Here is a 22376-nt window from a genome sequence, read left to right on the forward strand (position 1 = left end):
AAGTATTAGGAACAAAATTAGAAGACAGACAAAAATTAGAAGATAACAGTAACACAATTTTCAGAAAATATAGGAGAAGACAATAGATGTAGTTAAATTGAAAATTTAGCAAAATTCTGAAATGGTCTAATAGCAGATAAAGAACCATTAAAACAGCATGCATTAATTTGTTAACAGTACTTAAACCCAGAACTGTAAGACAAAATTACTTATTAAAAATAAAAATTAACATCCTTAAAAGAACACCCACCTGGAAAAACACAAGTTGTAGCACTCCTCAATAAAATAGAAACACCAGCTCACCCTGTGGAGAGCACCCCAGGGCCTGAGAGGCTGGGAGGAAGAGCAGAATGAGATTCCAATTCCCCCTACTTGTCAGACATGCCAAAGCCCCAGCTCAGGCCCCAGATTCTCTGCCCAGCAACCTGCTGGCCTGTTAGCATAAAGGGGAGCAGTGAGAAACCAGGCCAGGAATGTAGAATGAGAAAGACTATAAAAGGCTTTAAATGCCATACTAGGGCAGTGTTTTCCAAACCTGGGCATTTGTTAAAAATGCAAGTTCCTTCCCGGAGATTCTGATTTAGTAAATTTGGGAAAAGGGGCAGGGAGAATAGATGCTCTGTAATTGTCACTTACTACCTTCTACAAACAGGTTCCAACCCTTTCAACAACCCTTGCCAACTCCAAGTAATTTTTATGTTTATTCATGTTTAAGAAATAATGCTTTGTGATCTTGAGACAACTACTGAGACTTTTCAATATCAAGGTGTCAGATTCTAAAATACAAGTGATAAGAAAAGTGCTTTGAATAGTGGCAGGTCACAGTTATTCAAATCCAGTAAAAGTTGCCTCCAAGAAGAGTGGTGGTTGGAGTTGTGCTTTCATATGAAATGCAACTGTTTTTAATGCTTTTTGTTCCTGCCTAGAACCACCAAATTAAGGGGGAAGCTATAAATGCATGTGTCTCTAGTGGCTTCTGAGTATCAGAACATCGCCAAAATAAACAGCAAGGGTCCTTTGATATTTATGTTTCTCAAAAATTAAGTGTATGAATTCCAAGCTGTATCTACCTCCTTCCAGACACTGAAAGGATAAAAATTAAGATGATTCAAGGCTCTTTCTTCTCAACTGCAGCAGAGCACAGGGAGATACATAAATACATATATACAGTATATATGTATAGATGTATGAAAGTGCAGGCTGACTTAGCTTTAGATTTGTGTATATGTATTTTTTTTCAATGATTGCAAATTTTGGGATATAAAATGTGGCTCAAAAATTTTTATTGATATGGATGAACAAAGTTCCTCTTGGATGGTGATCCACAAGTATTTGAAGGGCTCGTTATTGAAGTCTCATAATTGTAAGTAGCCATATCAAGCAAAGGTTATAAAAGAAGAGGTGAGATCAGAAAGGCATGATCAGGAAAATAAACTCAGTGTCTTGATTAAACATTTTGAAAAGATTGGGAGTTTCATACAAATGAATGTTGAATACTGTTACAGGTTTGATTCTTGATAAAGTTAATTTGTATATTGGGACCCACAATATACAAGGTTTAGATATGTATATATATGCCACTGACATACCTAGGAAAGGGTTGTATTTGTACAGCACACTGAATAACTGGAGGATTTGGGAGCCTCTGCATGGATATGGTGAAAATACATTTTCTTTATATCAAATAACTTGAAAATAAAAATAAAATACAGTTTCAAGTACAGTATTTGCAGTGGGCAGGGAATGCATCATCCCAAGCCCTCTTCAGGGGAAAGTTTGGCCCAGATGGAATTAGACCACTCAAGGTGTCAGCTCCCTCAGGTCAGCCCCAGCTTGCCCAAGGACACACCTTCCCCAGGGCAGCCCACATCAAAAGACCACTCAAGGCAGGGTATAAGGACCCAGCCATGTTGGCCCAGCCATGTTGGCCCAGCAGGGAAGAACTCTGAGGGCCCCCCAGCACTCCAGAGCCACCTGAGGGCTGGGCGGGGTGTTGGCCCAGACCTCGAGCACATCCACTGTTACGCAGTCTCCGCTGCCAACCCTGCTGCCACCCCTTTTCTCCCGGAGTGTGAAGCGCTAGTAAACACCCTGTCCTACAAACCTGTTTCAGAGTCTGTTTCTGAAAAACAATCAAAGGACCAAAGAAAAGATACAATTTATTAACTAATGAGTTGTATGTCGTTTTCTCAGAGGAAAACAACCCATGGGCCAGGGAGAACAGGGCCTCACCAGCAGTGGAGCACTGTTCCCGAGGGATCTGGGGCAGGAGGGAGTTTTATAGAGCATTAGAAGCAGCAACTTGGAAACAGGGCCTGATTGACTAGGAGGTCAGGGACCCCTGGTGAGGCCAGCAGGTCGTTTTCTAGGGTAAGGGGAGCTGGCTAAAGCTGAGCTGGGTGACTGTGATTGGTGCACATTAGGTTTCCTTGACAGATGTTTCCTGTACGTGCAGGCTGACAGGTTTAGATCTGTGACATGGTCACTGGGGCAGCCTTTATTTTGTGGGTTCTGATATACAAATAAACTTTATCAAGAACCAAACCTGCAACAGCATTCAACATTGATTTATACGAAAGTCCCAATCTTTTCAAAATGTTTAATCAAAACACTTGAGTTTGATTTCCTGATACCACCTCTTTGATCTCACCTCTATCATGATCTTTGCTTGAAATGGCTACTTACAAATTGTTTATCAGAGTTTAATAATGAGCCCTTCAAATACGTGTGGATCACTATACAAGACAAACTTTGCTCATTTATATAAATAAAAATGTTTAAGTCACAGTTTATAACCATCCAAAAATTTGCAATCATTGAAAATACATATTTTTTAAAAAAGAATGTCTTATCATTTTCTTCCATTGGTATATGTCATGTTGAGATACCTTGTGAACTATTTTGTATCCAGTCAAATAATTATTTTGTTGTTACTGCTTTGTTTTTTTCCCAGAATATCCTTTTTTTAATGACATATAATTTATACATAACATTGTATTACTTTTAGATAGACAACAAAGTGATTTAATATATGCACATACTGTGAAATGATTATCATAAGATTAGTTACCATCCGTTACCCTACATAGTCACAATTTTTTTTATCATTACTTTTAAGATATTATCTCTCAGCAACTTTCAGTATACAGTACAGAGTTGTTAACTGTAGTTGCCATGCTGTATTATATCCCTAGAACTTATAACCACCTTCATCCATTTTGCATATCCTCTACCCACCACCTCTAGCAACCACTAATCTGTTCTCTGTTTCTATGAGTTCAGGTATGTTTTAGATTCCACATATAAGTGAGATCATACAGTATTTGTCCTTGTCTGTCTGAATTATTTCACCTAGTTAATGCCCTTGAAATTCATCCATGTTGTTGCAAATGGCAGGATTTCCTTCCTTTTAATGGCTGAACAATATCCCACTGTGTGTATGTATAAATATGTGTGTGTGTGTGTGTGTGTGTGTAGTGTGTGTGTATCTATCTCACATCTTCTTTATCCATTCATTCATTGATGGATGCACAGCTTGTTTCCATGGCTTGGCTATATTGTAAATAATGCTGCAATGAATATGAGTGAAGTTATCTTTTTGAGTTAGTGTTTTCATATCCTTCAGATAAATATCCATAAGTAGGATTGCTGGATCATATGGTTGCTCTATTTTTAATTTTTTTAGAAACATTCATATTGTCTTTCATAGTGGTTGCACCAACTTATATCCCCACCAATAGTGCCTGAGGGTTCTCTCTGCCCCACACTTTTGTCAACCCTTGTTACTGTCATTTTGATAATAGCCAATCTGACAGTTGTGAGGTGATAGCTCATTGTGGGTTTCTTCTTTTCTAATCAGTTTACTGCAGCACTTTGTTTTCCTCACATAAGATGCATTGTTGGGGCCTATGTTCTCAATTAACAGTAGAAAACCAAAATTTGTTGTCAACTCTTAAAGAACTGAGAATTGTGTACAAACGCCTTTCATAAGTTAAAAGGACAAATGAACTTAACAGATGTAAATGCAAACCATTTTCCAACTAAAGGCAAGTAACAACCCAGTACTCTGGTGGGAAATAATAGATAAGAAAGAAAAGTCAGTCCTAAGGCTCAGAACCTTCCCAACCCTGTGAGACCCACAGGATAGAAATGACAACTAGCTCAGGATTCCAACCAGCCTCTGAAGAAATCCTGGAATAGGCAGTTCTTACACATTAATGCCCTGTACAGATCAAGAAACTCATGGGCTTGCAGATTCTCATCAAGCCAATGGACTTCTCTTCTGTAAACATCTTTGTACCTCAACCATCAAGTTACTGAGATGCATATATTAAGACTTTAAATCAAAGATATGTACAGGGTATTAAACATACACCGAGGAAACAGTTAACTTGAATTCAAGGTCAAAATCAGCAACAAGTTCTACAAGCCAGTGCTGATATCAGATACAAGCTTCAAGAACAAATTTCTTTTCCAAGGCTTTGTCCAGTTTCATAAGGTGTGCATGAGGTGTATACATTTTCCAGGGCAAACTTATACTTCTTCTGAATTAACTCATGCAGCAAATGCTATGCACCTGTTCACAGTCTATCTGGAAGCATTTGCAGTGGAGGAAGGAGGGGCCTGACTCATGGTGCTCCTGCTTGCTGATCCACACCTGCTGGAAGGTAAACAATGAGACCAGGAAAGAGGCCCCCTCAGGAAGAGTGATGATCTTGATCTTCATAGCGGTGGGGCCAGGCCAGGTAGACGTGCATCCTGTCAGAGATGCCTGGATAGAGGGTGGTCCCACCAGATGGTACCATGTTGCGTGCAGGTCCTTCCACATGCCAATGTCACTCTTCATGATGGCGTTGAAGGTAGTCTCATGATGCCAGAGGACTCCACACCCAGGAAGGAAAGCTGCAAAAGGGCCTCTGGACACCAGAACCTCTCATTGTGGATGGTGATCATCTGACCCTTGGGCAACTCAGAACTCTTAGCTCATAGCTCCCTCTCCTCCAGAGGAGGACGGGGTAGTGGCCATCTCCTGCTCAAAGTCCAGGGCAACATAGCAGAGCTTTTTCTTGATGACACATGATTTCTTGTTCATCCATGGTGGTGCAGTTACAGCCATGCTCCTAAGGGAGGATCCTATCTAGTCCATCAGGTTCCCACCAGCCAGGACTAGACACAGGATAGTATGGGGCAGACATAGCCCTCCTAGGTGGATGTGGGGACCCCATTCCCAGAGTCCATGACAGTATCAGTGGTGCTGCCAGAGTCATTCAGGGAACTGCACGGCCTGGATAACCACATACATGGCTGGAGTGTTGAGGGTCTGGAACATGATCTGAGTCATTTTCTCATGGCTGGCCTTCAGATTCATTGGCAGCAGCACTGGATGCTCCTTGGGGGGCTGGTATGTGCCACATGGAGAAGCTGTGGTGCCAGATCTTCTCCATGTCATCCCATTAGTGATGACGCCATGCTCAAAGGGGCATATGAGGGGCTGGACGGGCGCCTGCTCTGGGACTTTTGCCCACCTAATTGTCCTGCCCCATGCCCACCATGAGGCCTGGGTCCTGGGTGCCCAGCAATGGATGGGGTCGCAGTGGTGGGGGGGCTGTCACCCCCCACAAGAAAAGCCAACCTTACATGTGGCTCTGGCCATTGTTAATGGCCAGTGCAGCAATTTCTTATTCCCTCATCACTAGTACAGGCAGGGGCTGCAGGACAAGGAGGAGTGGACAGAGGACTACCCCATGGGTTACAACAAGTGAGGCCCCTCATTGTGATTTTGACTTGCATTTCCCTGATGATCAGTGATGTTGACAACTTTTTCACATACCTATTGGCTACATGGTTGTCTTCTTCATAAAAATGTCTATTCAGATCCTTTACCCATTTTTAGTCACTTGTTTTCTATTGAGTTGTATGAGTTCTCTTAATCATTTAGGTACTAATCCCTTATCAGATATATGATTTGAAAATATTTTCTCCCATTTGGTAAGTTGCCTTTTCACTTTGTTGATGGTTTCCTTTGCTGTACAGAAACTTTTTAGTTTGCTGTAGTCCCACTTGTTTATTTTTGCAAAGAATGATTACTGAACAACTGAAAATGATGCAGCTTTTGTTTGTAGACTGCAAACAAAAATTCCTAGAGCCATTATCATGGAGCTCAATTCAGTGTCACTAAGAGGAAACTACAACTGCACAAAGGACAGGCATCCTGGAAATGAAATCAGAGATCTATGCCCCTCATAGATATGCTAGTCAGCAGACACCCCCCTGCCCTGCTGTGTCCTCTTCAAGCTCACGAAACACAAACCCCTTCAGCAACTCTGCATCCAGCACTTGGAGTTGCTGCTGAATTACAATGCCTCTCTTTGGCAGTGGTCAGAGCATCCCAGCGGAATAGCAAATGCCTGATTCTGCCCATCACCCCCACTGCCCATGTTGACTGCTGGATTTACTCTCAGACCTCCTCACTCAGCCAGTGCCCTGCAAGCCCCAGATGAGGCTGCCCATGTCTGAATCTGCCAGAAAGGATGCAGAACACTTTGGGTTTGGATTTCATATAAAGAAGAAATAGTTTTCCCAAATATTGCACTGAACTTACTTCTATTTAAAATATATACATTTTTTAAATCTTAAATTCCAATATAACTGGATGTTATATATTATTACTTGCTAAACTTGGCAGCCCTACTTGAAGTCCTAAAGGCTCTGGTCGTCCCAGGCCCACCTCAGCCTGGAATGGGTTAAGGAGATCAATATCTCTCTGATTACCTGTCTGTTTCTCTGTGTATCTTTTGGGAAATGCTATTACTGGATTTGATATTGTTGATCCCTTCAGTCCTTTTGAAACTCTTCTTTGCCTTCCTTGACCAATCTTTTTTTTTTTTGGATCCCTATATCTGATGAGTCTTTCTTTGAATTCGAATTCTTCCCCCACTGCTAACTCAATGGTTAGTCAACATTTTCTGTAAAGAGTCAGAGACCAAATATTTTAGGCTTTGAGAACTACCCAGCGTCCATCACAACAATTGGACTCTGTCCTCATATGCAAAAGCAGCCACTGACAATATGTAAATGAGTGAGTGTGGCTGTGTTCCAATAAAACTTTACACAAATAGGCAGTAGGTAGGATTTGGCTCACAGGCCATACTTTGCCAATTCCGGCTGTAAATGCAGGTGTACCTAGGTCTGTCCTTATCTCTACCCTCTCTATGTTCTCTCTCTTGTCAATCTCATCTAATTACATGGCAGACCTATCATGTATATTTCAGTCATACCCAAGTCTGTATCTCAAACCCTGATTTTGCTCCCAATCTGCAGTCTTCTATTCCAAAAGACTTGAGGATGACTTTTCCTGAGTGACTTACATTTTCCATTCATCAAGCACAGCTTCTTACTGAAAGCACACCCTTCTCCTCCTCCATGTTCTCTACTTCTGCCAGTGGAACTCCTTTCCCTATGGCCAACCCAGCTCAAAACTTCCACAGGTATTTGGTTTTTCCCTTTCCCCAGTTGCTCACGTTCATCCAGTTGGCAAGTTCTGTAACTTCAACACATTTATATCATATTTGTGTCTCCTCCCCTTTCCAACCACCCAGGGGTAGCCCCCCATACCTCTCATCCAAATGGCTCTAGTCACCAGCATCGGCCTTTCCAACCAAAATTTTCTGGTACTATCAGATGATCTTTCTTCCTAAAAACCTTTTGAAACCTTCCAAATTCTTCTGTATTAAAATCTGGGTTCTTTTGCCCAACATCAAAAACCCTCTGGTGAGTGAGCCCCACGGTAATGATCCCACTGTTTAATTTTGTAGACCATTAACAATCAAAGGAACTGAATTCCCTAGACACTCAAACGCTTTCTAGGCTGTTTAATTTTCTCATGCTTTGGTTTTCCTCTGCCCTTCCTATCCCATGGTCACCTAATCCCTACTTACACTGGAAGACCCAGCTCAAAAGGTACGTTCTCCACAGAGACATCCCTAACTTTCCAGCTAAAAGAAATGTTTCATGTTCAGTTCTAACTAGACTGAAGGTCATATTCAGAACTAACTACAGTTAGATTATGCCTCTCTTACAGCTATTACAATTTTGTACCTTGTATCACACTTAGTTCCTGCCCTGTGTCCCCTGGTACCTGGTTAGAAACCTGGAAACAGATTCTCTGAATCTTCTTTTTTTCTCCAAAACATTGAATAAAAAACTTTCCTACCTTCCTTATTTTAGATGTTCAATATATAGGTGATAAATGAATAAGAAGTAGATTAGTATTCTGTATACGAAAAAAGGCTGTGTGAGTCAGTGTGTGTGTGTGTGTGTGTGTGTGTGTGTGTGTGTGTGTGTGTGTAGAGAAAGAAAGAAAACTATCAGTAGTTAGCTTTAACTCATTCTTCATTTCAACACCTTCCCCTCTTTTCATTGCAGGAGAGGAGAGAGGGTCATGAGGTAAACATTTCCTTAAATTCTGATCAGTAACCTTAATTAATTCATAAAGAAACATGCCCTTATATTCTGCTAATGTTAAGGCTGTTGTTGTTTTGTTTTGTCTATGTTTGCTTAGGGTTTGTTTTAAAATACAGTCCTTTTTAGATTATACAGAAAAGGATAACAAAATTTTAGTAACTATCATTCAGGAATGCTTTCTCTGTGCCTGGCACTCTGGAAAGTGGTTTATGTGCCTCATCTCTCAAAATCCTTACCATAGTCCTTAGAGGTAGACAATCCTCCTCCTTCACAAATAGGTAAACTGAGTCTCAGAAAGGTTCAAGCACCTGTAAAATGTAGTCAGAATTCAAATCAGATCTAAATTCAACAACCTCTACACTTATCTATGAAGATATACTGTCTCTCACATTAAAAATAACAACTAACCTGACAGCAAAAACTGGAGGCTCTTTATTAGTAAACGTGTGGCTTTTATTGCATGTGTGTTAAGAAAAGGAGAGCTGAGGCAGAGTAGCAGTCAGGGCTTGATGAGGAATTAGAAACCATACCAGTTATTTTAACAGAGAGAATTTAATATAAAGAATTTTGACTAGGTATAAGATTGTGGCTAGATAACTAAAGAAGCAAGAACAGAACTCCTGGTGATTGAAGGAAGCAGCTACCATCCCTGGGGCCTTGAAGAAACAAACGGAAGAGGTTGAAAGTATCAAAACTTAGAAACTTAAAATAAGGGCCTCATGGAGTTGAAACTCAGACTCTGAAATTGGAGCCCTGGTTTAACTGGTGCTGAAAAAAAAATTGCAAATGGATTCAGCTGCATCTACAGAAGGGCACTGCTGGTACCAGGAAGAAGAAGCACTGTTGGGATGATGCTCAAAGGAACAAAAAGCAGACAAGAAGGAGCAAACCCCTTCCTCCTGGTCCAGCCCCTCTACTCCCCCTACTGACATGGCCTAATATCGAAGCAGCTGGCAAAACAAATACGGTTTGTAGAGTCCCAGCTCCAACACCACAAAGATATAGCATGTAAAAGGTAACTTTGGCAATAAGAGGCAATAGCTTAAGAAGTGGTACAGGAAGGATACATATGAAGAGAAATCTATTGCTGTGTGGCACTCAAGAGTTTGAGAATGAAACCAAATAGGACAAGATAAACAATATGGGACAGATCACTTGCCTATTAAAGATGAAATTGTAAAGATCTCTCGAAAGGGACCTGAAGGCAAGTAAGAGAAAAAAGATGTAGATAGATTCTTGATTTCAAAAATCAAATAACAGCTCAAGAAAACACCACCAAGACAAATTACTGTGATCTTGAGGACAGAAAAAGAATGCAAAATTGTCATAATTGGTAAACTGATGTTAATTCAAACCCCAAGGAATGCTAAAATGCCATCGTTTCACACTAGAGGTCACCCCCGGTAGGAAAATATAATTGTACCATCCTTTATTGTCCCCCTGTAGCTGTTACAATATTGGAGAGCTGCTCCTTATTGCAAAGAGATTGGATTTTTATGAGACTGACATGCTAAGCAGCTTTCTAGTCAAGTAAAATACTGCATTAAACAGAATTCACTTTGATACTTTAGTGAGAAGCAGATATATTGACTGTATAGCACAGGAGAAGTATTCATTACATGCAATCCCTGACCTACTTCTAAGATACCAACTTGAATCAGAGGTAGGTCAACACTGTTATCAGGAAGCAATACATTGTATGTAACATGAAGACTGATTTAGGGGAAGATGGTGCCTCATGTCAGGATTTAAATTGGGGAAAATACTGCCTCAGATCAACAGAAAGCAGTGTACTACATGACATAATTACACTAAATACTTTAGCAAACTCATTAATTTTGGATTTTATTGCATTAAAGGCATTTACAGCTTAGGAAATTAGAATGTCTCTATCATTTTATGGCAAATTATAATGATTCAAGGACATCTTCTAGAAATGACATTTATTGAAACTCTTAATGGAGAGGGAACTTCTTTAAGCACAGAATTCCAGTATTCAAAATCACTTGACTACACTAAAAACCCGCTGATCATTCTTTAACAAGATTTTTTTAACAACATTGGTATGCTATGGCCCTCACTCTTTTTTGTTTTGTTGTTCTTGTTTGGTTGTCGTTCTCTACCCCTGTTCTGGTCTTCCTATGTCATTCACTGACAATATCAACACCTGACATTTTCTTCATACCTTATTCCAGCTGCCATTCCTGGAGACATCAATAACCATGTTGTTCAAACCATCCAAGAGCCTAACCCCTCAAGTCCTTGGCCTCTTCACTCACTGGGGTCTTTTCTTGTACCCAATGCCAACCACCAACTCACAGGGCCACATCCTCTCCTTTTTATCAAATAAATAAACCACTTTCAAAACTCCTACTACCACTGCTTATCCTTCAGTGCTTTTATTATAGAAAGATGATAGACAGATACATACATACATACATACATGATAGGTGATGATAGACGATAGGCGATAGATGAGAGACAGATACATACATACATACATACATACATACATGATAGGTGATGATAGACGATAGGCAATAGATAAGAGACAGATAAATAGAGATTTTTCATATTGTATTGTGTTATATTATTAGACTATATTATTATATAGACTCTCATTGTACTATTATTTGGCCTCACTAATATACCCAATCCACTGAACACTACTTTTTCACAATCCATCACTTCTCATGTCATGACCTCCACACATTTTAGAAACCATGGTTTTCATTATGATCAGTCACTTCTACCTACTCCATTCTTTTGCCCCACTTTCCCTTTTTTATGCTTCTCTGAATGAATCCCAACTTTGGTTAAACCTATCTCCCCACTGTATGCTTCTCTCCATAAAGCTGAATGCTTCTAGAGGACAAAACACAGAACCATGCTGTCAGGTCTAAACTCGAAAATCATAACCAGAATTACTTGAAAATAATAGTCCAAGGGTCAAAGGGTCTCTCAACAACCCAAGGATATATTCACTCACCTACTTACAAAAATGGTGTCTTAATATCCTCTCTCTCTCCAAACCTCTGGCAAGACCATTTCCTGAGGACAGACATACACACACACTCTCATCTAATGATATCGCATCATATATGACTGAAAAAAAGGAAGCAGCTAAAGAGAAACTGCTTTGTTTAACCATGACCAAGTCTGCCCCTCTCCCTGGATCTGACCCCACAGTCTGCTATCCCCCCATTATAATGGATGAAGTGGACCTTCCTCCCAGTCCCCCACCTGTGCTCTACACTCCATTCCCCTTCGACATCTCATGGTACCCATTCATTTCCTGGTAATCAGTTTCTCCCTCTATACGGAAGCATTCCCAACAACATAATACACATTTTGGAGTATGTCTCATTATCACCCATTTCTACTGACCCCACACAACCTCCATTGACCCCGGGGTCTACCTCCAGTTTCCAAAGTACTTTTCACCTTCTTTTCATGGCAAAAATTCTTGAATGGCTCATTTACAGCCCCAGTCTTTACTTTCTTCCAGGCCACCTCTCTGTATCCTGTTTTTTCCCACAATTATTCTTGTCAAATTTCGGGCATCACCACCAAAGTCCACCATATTTCCCAATTTACTTGGCATTTATATTTCTTCATCTAACTCAAATTCATTGGCAAGATTAGAGGCTGTTGGCCTCTCCATACTCCTTAAAACACACCCTTTTTCTGTATCCTCACATTTTGCTGTCTTTCTTCCTTATACAGGAATCACTTCCACTCAGTCTCTTTTCCTGACCCTACCTTCAGTTCATGCTTGAAAAGCTCAATCACCCCAGCGTTCCTCCAAAGTTCCCCTCTTCTCCACCTCCAATAGTGTCTTTGGTGAGCTTTTATATATCCCTAGAATTTTATAAACCATGTGTGGAAGACTATCCAATTTTTATCTCCTTCACTGACCTTGCCACTGAGCTCTAAACTCTAAGCTCTAATTAACTGTAATTCTATGATTGACATTTCCACTTGAATATCTAATCATCTGATTAATCCTAATATGGCCACACAGAACCTTGATTTCCTTCATTTTACCACCAACATGCACCTTTAACTGCCCCCTGCCCCCCATATCTCCATCAACCACCTGGTGCTCAGGCAAAACGTTGAGCATCGTTCTTATTCTTCTCTTCCCCTCATCCTTCCCCCTCCTCATGCAATCTCTTAACAAGTTACGGCAGCTTCATCTCCAAAAAGAATTTCAAACACATCACCTCCTTTTTATCTCCCCTGCACCAGCCACTTCCGGTTGTGATCATCATCGCCTGTGTGACTGTCCGGGTCTTCTACCAGAGAAACTCCTTCCGTCATTGTGGAAGCTTTGCCTCCTCCCCGAAATCATCTGAACTATCTTTTCAAAACATAAATCTTCTCATGTAACACAACAACCCCAACACACACATACACACACACACGCACAGAAAGCCAATCATTTATTTCCCTTCACACTTAGAATAAAACCTACAAAGTCTTTTCCTCTGCCTACAAGAACCAGATGATGGGACCCAGTTCCACCTTTCCAGCCTCAGGACCCAGTGTATCCTCCCACCTCCCTAGTTCATTATACCCCAACCCCCAAAGCTTCATTTTTATTCCTCAGACTCACCAAACTCTCTCCGTGTCAAGGCCTCTGCCCTTGCTCTTGTCTCTGCCTGGAGGACCCTTACCCTGGATCTCTGTGGGGTTGTCTCTTTCTTACTATGGCTCATACTCTACCTTCTTTCTGCAGCACATCACTGGTCACTCTCCGAAACCTCTGCCCATGCTTTTGTTGTTTACTTGCTTCCTTCCTCTGTCAGCTCTCTCTAGGCCAAGACATAGTGTGCTGCTTTTTCACTACTACATCTAGAACCCAGACTATCTAGAACAAAATAGACATTAAATAAATATGTGTAGAAGGAAGGAAGGAGGGAAAGAAGGGAAGGAGGGAGGGAGGAAGAGAAGGAATAAATAGGGCTTAATGACTTTCTCATAAAGGTAATGATGAAACTACTTGTTTGGTCTCTCTACCATCCATCTTTGCAACTTCTACAACTAAATTTCATCTCTGCAAGTTTATGAATAAGGAAGTACAGAGCACAGCTTAGCTCAGAGGCATGGTGCTGTTAAATAAAACTAATCTGACAGGATCAGACTACTGGGGTTTAGTCATTCACATTCTGGATGGCTGGAAATGATAATGTGCCAGACCTCCTTGGGCAGTCAGTGAACCACACTATCCACCATCTCCCTACACACTCCAGGCAACTACCCATCTGGCCGGCCTGCCTCACCGAGTTGTATGTGAATGAGGTTTTTCAGCAGGAAGCAAATGGTGTGCGTCCGACCCAAAAGGCAGCCTCCAGCAGTTGTTGCATCCCACGCCTCCTTTCATCTGCAGCCACTCCAGACAGGAGTCAGGATCCAGCCCCAAAGCAGCAGAACAGTTGGAGACGCAGGAAGAAAAGAGGAGCCCAAGGAAGGAGCCAGGAGACCTGGGTTGTAATGTGCATCTGTCTCGAGCTCAAACTGTGTGACTTGATAAAATCTCTGCCCTTTGCCAGATTTCTGTTTCCCCAGCTGCGAACTGTGAGGTTCATACTAGGTAGTCTCTAGGAATGTCTTCCAGCTCTAACATTACAGACTTGTAAACCACCAAGTGGTAAGCATTTGCTGGGTTGTAAATTTTTCAACTCAGCAACCGAGTCTCCAACCTGGAATGAGTGGTGATATTACTGCCACTTGGGTTTTTTTATACTTGCCCAGAACTTCATAATTATGGTGTTATCCTCACCACACCCCTTTGACATAGATGGGTGACAAACACTAATTCCCTGCTTTGCTGGAGGAGAAAGGCAGGCACAGAATGATTTAGTGACTCACCCTCTGTTTACCAAAAGTAGTCGTCTAGCAGAGACTAGAAATCCATGAACTCTAGGTTGTAGAACGGAGCTCAGGCCCCTAGGCTGCAGGGCTCTGCTGGTGCATACCAATGCTTTACTTGGCTTGTTTTTTATTCTGAAATAAATGAAAAACACTCATGATTGCATTCTCCTTTCTGAACGATTCGCTATTAGTACTAATACAATTGGATAAAAGAGAAAGTTCTATTTACTTCAACAAACAGCCTAAGAAAATTCTGTGTGGGCAGACAGTGAGGTACACAGGGACAGTGGAGTGTGGACTTTGAAAAGACACTCTTCTTTGTTTTTTGAACAAATATTTTTCCAGGCACAGAGATGTATAAGATGCAAGTCCACTTGCAAGTCTGTGAGATACTTAATTCTGAGTCTTGGTTTTCTCATCTGTAAACTGTGACTGACAGAACTTGCCCAAAATATTCTTGCAAGGATGGTATGTGATGAGAAAAGGCAGAAACTCTTACAGTGGCTCCTCAATTAATTAGTACCTTTCCCATTTCTCCTTCTCCCTGTCTAGGAGGGAAAGCAAATAGACATTCTCTACCAACACACTGTCCTATCTACACCCCAAGTCCAGGGCACTCACCATCACCCAATGCAGAAGAACTACAGGCTACGAAAGTAGGTAGCCAGTCATCTATGGGGTAGAAGGATCCTCTGGGATCTCCAGTTTCAGACTTACTATTGACATTCTCTATCATAAGAAATAAGTATCTGACCCTATGTCTCCACCTGTAACATATCCCTACTGTCCCAGGGAATACCCTGAAATGAATGACCTTCTTATTAACAACTAAGGAAGGGTCTCTGAAAGGCTTATAAACCCTTGGACATAAAATGTAGACTAAGTACGATGTTTTTTTTGCGAACAGGCTTTTGTGTTACACTCAAATACATCTTCTCCTCTGAATAGCCACTTCAACCCCCTTGGCCATCAGCTGGTCCCTGACATGCCACCAGCAGGGGCATCTGTAGAAGCCAGAGGATAAGAATAGGGAGACACAAAGTAGAGAAGGAAGGCAGCTCATCAATGAGGCAAATGTCTTATCTCAGCTTGTTTCCTTTTACCTCTCAGGTATTTGAAGAGTAACATTTCTCAACATCTGTCTTCTGCTTTTAACCCTCATTGTTATAAACAAAGGACTTCAAACAGAATAACGAAGAAGAGATAAGTTTGCAGTGGGGTGGTTTTGTCCTTCTGGTGGTATAGAAGGAGTCCTGGATGCTGATCTGAGTTGGGAGATGTACTTTCAGTCCGCCTCCACTACCAGTAGGCTACTAATCTATATTGCCAATTAATATGATTGAAGTATAGTGAACTGAGACTATGGTTTCCTACCTCTGTATAAGTAGGTAAGAATAAATCATCCCCAACATGTTTACTTGCACTAATGCCCTATGAATCCTGGAATAACATACATAGATGCTGACAGTCTCCATACATGCAGTATATTAATTGTGCCAGGCACCTGGAGGTCCAAAGATGCATTACCATCTTCATGGCCTCTATTCATTTTTTCTTTAAGGTATATATAAATTGTATCTCCCTAAGAGAAATATGAACATATGTAAGAACTATGTATTCCAGAACATCTGTATCATTAACAAGTTTCCTAGGAATTTTAGATTTAAAAAAAGATCCGAGAACCACATTTGAGAAGCTGGTCTAGATGTACCCAACTCAAACTATTAGCTTAGAAGAAGGCAAGAGGCAGGAAAAGACGCTTTTAATATTTTAAAGAAACCAATAATAAAACTGCCACTTAAAATAATTATTCTCGAAACATGCAGATTCCTGAACCTACTCTCACCTACTATGTCAGAACCGTGGGAAGAATGTGTAAATGGCCCAGATACGGGTATATTTGCAAAACCCCTAAGGTGCTGCTGCTGCTGGTTGCCCAGGTTTGGAAACCGCTATTAGAAGGCAAAGCCTCAGCAGACAAGTCTGGCAAGGATGTCAGTCCCTCTGCTCAGTGCCCAGCAGAAGTAATGTCTCCTCTCACTTGTGAACATCTGTGATAATCATCATGGAGAGTAGGCTTATTTGTTAATGGGGGGAAGAAATGCTATTTACCTAGTTTGCAAGCCAAGGGAGAGCTTAATTAATATCAGGACAGATACGATTTCCTCCTTTTTCCTTGCCCTAGGAACTCACAGGGATGATGAGAGGATTTTTAATTAATGTTTGAAAAGCATTCTGAGGTTCCTGGATGAGAGGCACTGGAGAAGGGCACAACATGATTATTATTATTAATAGTAGTTGCATTAATAGAAATAATGAGTTTCTATAAAGTAATTTTTAAAGAAAATCTATGACATCAATTGCCAGCAAGTTTATGAAGCAAAAATTTTTGGAAAGAATGATTTTTGGAAAGGAAAAAAGATGCAAGGTGGATTTTAAAATGTTTTTTTCCTATTCTTCTCTATTCTACCCATTAGAACCGGACAATATTTTGAGGTTTTAGCATAAGAATCCTATGAAAAGCTCTTATAGTGTTCCAAGGTAAATTAAAATACAACTATTAATTTCTATGTTACCAGGGAAAGATTCTGGAGGACCATATTATGAAGGAAAGAACTCAGGATTGGGAAATAGAAGTTCTGAAATTTTTACTTAATTTGTTATTTACTGACTTTCTATTTACTAATTATTTAACCTTGGGTAGGTCACATATTCTTTTTATTGGTAAAACTTGGAGTTACTAAAATATGTTTGACCCAACTCACAAATTAATGAAGATGAATGGAGATGATAAATGTGAAAACATTTTATATGCCTGTAAGTTCTTTTATAAATGTCACTGATCATGATGATGATGATGATAATTCCACTAGAAACTCAAATTGTGAGAAGGTAGAAATGAATGTACATTACTTATGATGGGTTTTTAAATACATTTTTAGTTTTATGATGGGAATTCGTTCTATAGTGTTTACAATCAAAAGCAGCTTTAGGAAGGTTAGAAAGTTAGAGTTCTTCAAGGCCTACAATAAAAAGCAGCTGGCCACTGCCCATCCCTTGCACCCCAGTCTTTATTCCCAGAGATAGATGCTCATTTCCAATTCTCCAGCTTTTTTTTTTTGTTATCTCTATATCACCAATTAATATTATTGACCTGTTATATCCTGCTTTACACAAATTTTAGACATTATTTATTTCAAATTATAATAGATATATTGATTCTCTTATACTTCCACTCTTACCTCCCTCCTTTCTACAATATGGTTAGATTCACTTTTGGTGAAATCAGAATTTACTTTTTACATCATCACTACTGCCTGTTGTTTACTGCTGAACCAACTAGTATACTGTAATTAAATCTCCTCTCTTTTACAACTTTTTGTTTTTCCTAGAGTTATTAATTGCCTAACATTTTTTTTTACCATGCTTTGATTTCCACCTCACTGTGGTACTTTCTATATATTCTTGCAGAGCCATTAACTTCCTCTTAATACTATTGTATTTTCCACATTATGAAATGTAGGAGATGATATAGCATTTCTTTCTTTCCTTTTTTTTTTTTTTACCTATATTCTTTCTCCTACAGCCCCCTGCCTTCCTACTGTAATTAAACAATACCATATCAAAGGACATAAAAATAGTAATGAATCCTTGGACCTATGGGCCCCCAACACTGTGAATATAAAGTATGTATGTAATCTATGCATCAATTTTTATGTATGCTGTTCCAAGATTCATAAGACTTAAAATGTACTTAGCATCTTGGCGGTAATTTATTCCTACCATTCCTATTACACAGAGTTGAGGAAACTGAGTCTCAGACAGTTGTTCACTCTTTGATAATGGAAGCAGACCTGAAAGCACACCTCTCAGCTTTAATTTTACCAAAGGTTACTGATCACTCATGTTGGTGTCACATATATTGTAAATGATAGGTATATTAAAAACTGCTACCAAGAAAACTATACTTGGCAAAATTTTCCTTCAGGATGAAGGAGAGATAAAGACATTCACAGACCAAAAAAAAAAAAGCTAAAGGAATTTATCACCACTAGAACTGCCTTACAAAAAATGCTAAAGTTCTTCAAGTTGAAATGAAAGAACACTAATAACAAAACAATGTATAAAACTCACTGGTAAAGGTAAACATACAGTGAAATTCAATATACCCTAATACTGTAATGATTATGTATAAGTACTTTTATCTCTACTATAGAAGTTGAAAAACAATATTAAAAATAACTATAGCTCTAATAATTTTTAATGGATGTATAATATTTTAAAATGTGACATTAATAGCATAAAATATGGGGGAAGGAGAAAGGGTAGAACTTTTGTATGAGATTGAAGATGAGATGTTATCAGCTTAACATAGACTGTTTATCTATAAGCTGTTTATGTAATCAGACAACACAAATAAAGAAAAGGCATCCAGATTGGTAAGGAAGAAGTTAAACTGTCACTATTTGCAGATGACATGATACTGTACATAAAAAAAACCTAAAGAATCCATCTCAAAACAAATAGAACTAATAACTGAATTCAGCAAAATTGCAGAATACAAAATTAATAAACAAAAATCTGTAGCATTCTTATATGCTAATGATGAACTAATAGAAAGAGAAATCAGGAAAACAATTCCACTTACAATTACATCAAAAAGAATAAAATAACTAGGAATAAACCTAACCAAGGAGGTTCAAGATCTATACCAAAAAAACTACAAGACACTCATGAAAGAAATTAAAGAAGACACCAATAAATGGAAATACATCCCATGCTCATGGATAGGAAGAATTAATGTTGTCAAAATGGCCATCCTGCCTAAAGCAATCTATAGACTCACTGCAATCCCTATCAATATACCAACAGCATTCTTCAAAGAACTAGAACAAACAGTTCTAAAATTCATATGGAACCACAAAAGGCCTCAAATAGCCAAAGCAGTCCTGAGAAGGAAGAATAAAGCACAGGGGACTTACACACCCCAATTTCAAGCTCTACTACAAAGCCACAGTAATCAAGACAATTGGATACAGGCACAAGAACAGACCAATACATGAATAGAATAGAATAGAATAGAATAGAATAGAGAGTCAGATATAAACCCACACATATATGGCCAGTTAATATACAATAAAGGAGCCATGTATATACAATGGGGAAATAAGAGCCTCTTCAACAACTGGTGTTGGCAAAACTGAACAGCTACGTGTAAGAGAATGAAACTGGATTACTGTCTAACTCCATACACAAAAGTAAACTCAAAATGGATCAAAGAACTGAATATAAGTCATGAAACCATAAAACTCTTAGAAGACAACATAGGCAAAAATCTCTTGAATATAAACATGAGCAATTTTTTCCTAAACACATCTCCTTGGGCAAGGGAAACAAAAGCAAAAATTAACAAATGGGGCTAAATCAAAGTAAAAAGCTCTGGTACAGCAAAGGACACCATTAGCAGAACAAAAAGACATCCTATACAGTATGAGAGAATATATTCATTAATGACATATCTGATAAGGGGTTAACACCCAAGATATATAAAGAGCTCACACACTTCAATGCCCAAAAAGCAAATAATGCAATTAAAAAATGAGCAGAGGATCTGAGCAGACACTTCTCCAAAGAAGAAATTCAGATGTCAGATGGCCAACAGGCATGTAAAAAGATACTCCACATTGCTAATCATCAGGAAAACACAAATTGAAACCACAATGAGATGTCACCTCACACCAGTCAGGATGGCCAACATCTAAAGGACAAGGAACAACAAACCCTGGTGAGGATGTGGAGAAAGGGGAACCTTCCTATGCTGTTGATGGGAGTGTAAGTGAGTTCAACCATTATAGAAAGCAATACAGAGGTCCCTCAAAAAACTAAAAATAGAAGTACCATTTAACCCAGGGATTCCACTTCTAGGAGTTTACCGTAAGAAAACAAGTTCCCAGATTCAAAAAGACATATGCACCCCTCTGTTTATCACAGCACTATTTACAATAGCCAAGACAGGGAAGCAACCTAAGTGTCCACCAATAAATGAACAGATAAAGAAGATGGGTACATATGCACAATGGAATATTATTCAGCCATAAGAAGAAAACAAATCCTACCATTTGCAACAACATGAATAGAGCTAGAGGGTATTATGCTCAGTGAAATAAGCCAGAGAAAGACAAGCACCACATGATCTCACTCATTTGTGGAGTATAACAACAAAGCAAAACTGAAGGAACAAAACAACAGTAGACTCACAGAACCCAAGAAGGGACAAGAGGTTACCAAAAGAAAGGGGGTGGGGAGGGAGGGAGAAGGGGATAAAGGAGCCTTATGATTAGCACATATAATGTAAGAGGGTCACAGGGAAGGCAGTACAGCAGAGAGAAGACAAGTAGTGACTCTACAGCATCTTACTATGCTGATGGAAAGCAACTGCAATGGGGTTTGTGGGGGGGACTTGATAATATGGGTGAATGTGGTAATCACAATGTTCCTCATGTGAAACCTTCATAAGATTGTATGGCAATGATACCTTAAGATATATATACCTTACAACTTGCAAAAAAAAAGTTTATGTAAGCCTCATGGTAAATACCAAAGAAGAACCACTAAAGAAAAAATCTATTGTAGTTATACAAAAGATAAAAAGAAAGGAATTAAAGCATATTGCTATAAAAAATAAATTTCAAAGAAAGCAAGAGAGTAAAACATGAACAAAGGAAATAAACAGAATATAAGTAATAAAATGGCAATAGTAATTTTTTAACTACCAGAAATTAGTAATTTTTACCTATCAAAAATTACTATAAATGTGAATGTATTAAATTCACCAATAAAAGGACACAGAATGCCTGGATGGTTTCAAAGAAAAGATCTAACAATATGCTACCAAGAGATTCATGTTAGCTTTAAGGATGCTTATAGGCTAAAAGTAAAGGGATGGAAAAACATATCCATGCATATGGTAACCAAAAGACAGTAGGACTAGTTATACCAGTAGGAGTGGTATACCAGACAGGAAAGTAGGAGTGGGATACCCCAAAGTATCTTGAAACAAATGAAAATAAAAACATAACAAAACAAATAAAAGAAAACCTTCAGATAAAAGAGACTTTGTCAAAAATCAGTCACAAGAGACTAAGAAGGCCATTATATTGTGATAAGGGGGTCAATTTACCAATAAGATACAGCAATTGTAAATATATATGCACCCATCATTAAAGCACCTAATCTTTAAAGAAATATTAGCAGAGCAGAAGAGAAAAATAGGCAGCATCACAAAAATAGTAGGACATTTCAATATGCTACTTACAACATTGGAAAGGTCATCCAGACAGAAAAGTATAAGGAAACATTGTGTTTAAACTATACTTTATACCAAATGCACCTAACAGACATATACCAAACATTCCATCTAACAACACCAGAATGCACTTTCTTTTCAAGTGCACATGGAACATTCTCCAGGATATATCATATATGTGGGTCACAAAGCAAGCTTTAATAAATCTGGGAAGATAGGAATAATAGCAAATATCTTTTCTGAAAATAATAATGTGAAACTAGAAATCAATAATGGGAAGAAAACTGGAAAATCCCCAAATATATAGAAATTAAGCAACACACTTCTGATCAATGAGGTCAAAGAAGAAATCAAAAGGACACCTGAAAGTATCTTGAAACAAATGAAAATGAAAACATAACATACTAAAACTTACAGAATGCAGTAAAAACAGTTCTAAGAAGGAAGTTTATAGTGATAAATGCTTAAATCAAGAAAAAAAGAAAGATCACAAACAACCTAACTTTATTCTTCAAGGAATTAGAAAAGAACAAACTAAGCCCAAAGTTAGTAGAAGGAAGGAAATAATAAAAATTAAAGCAGACATAAATGAAGGACAATAGGAAAAAAAATGGATGAAACTGAGCTGAAGGGGCAAACAAAATTGACAAATCTTAGGCTCATCAAGGGAAAAGGAGAAAGGACTCAGCTAAACAAAATTATAAATGAAAGGAGACATTACAACTGCCAC

The 22376-nt window shown here is 39.0% G+C and overlaps 1 pseudogene; it reads right to left on the bottom strand.

Moving 5' to 3' along the window:
- Positions 1-1822: 1822 nt before the first annotated feature.
- Positions 1823-12786, bottom strand: LOC108401766 (actin, cytoplasmic 3-like; annotated as a pseudogene).
- Between the last annotated feature and the right edge of the window lie 9590 nt (positions 12787-22376).

This window comes from Manis javanica, chromosome 2 (assembly GCF_040802235.1).
Source record: "Manis javanica isolate MJ-LG chromosome 2, MJ_LKY, whole genome shotgun sequence".
Taxonomy (NCBI): domain Eukaryota; kingdom Metazoa; phylum Chordata; class Mammalia; order Pholidota; family Manidae; genus Manis; species Manis javanica.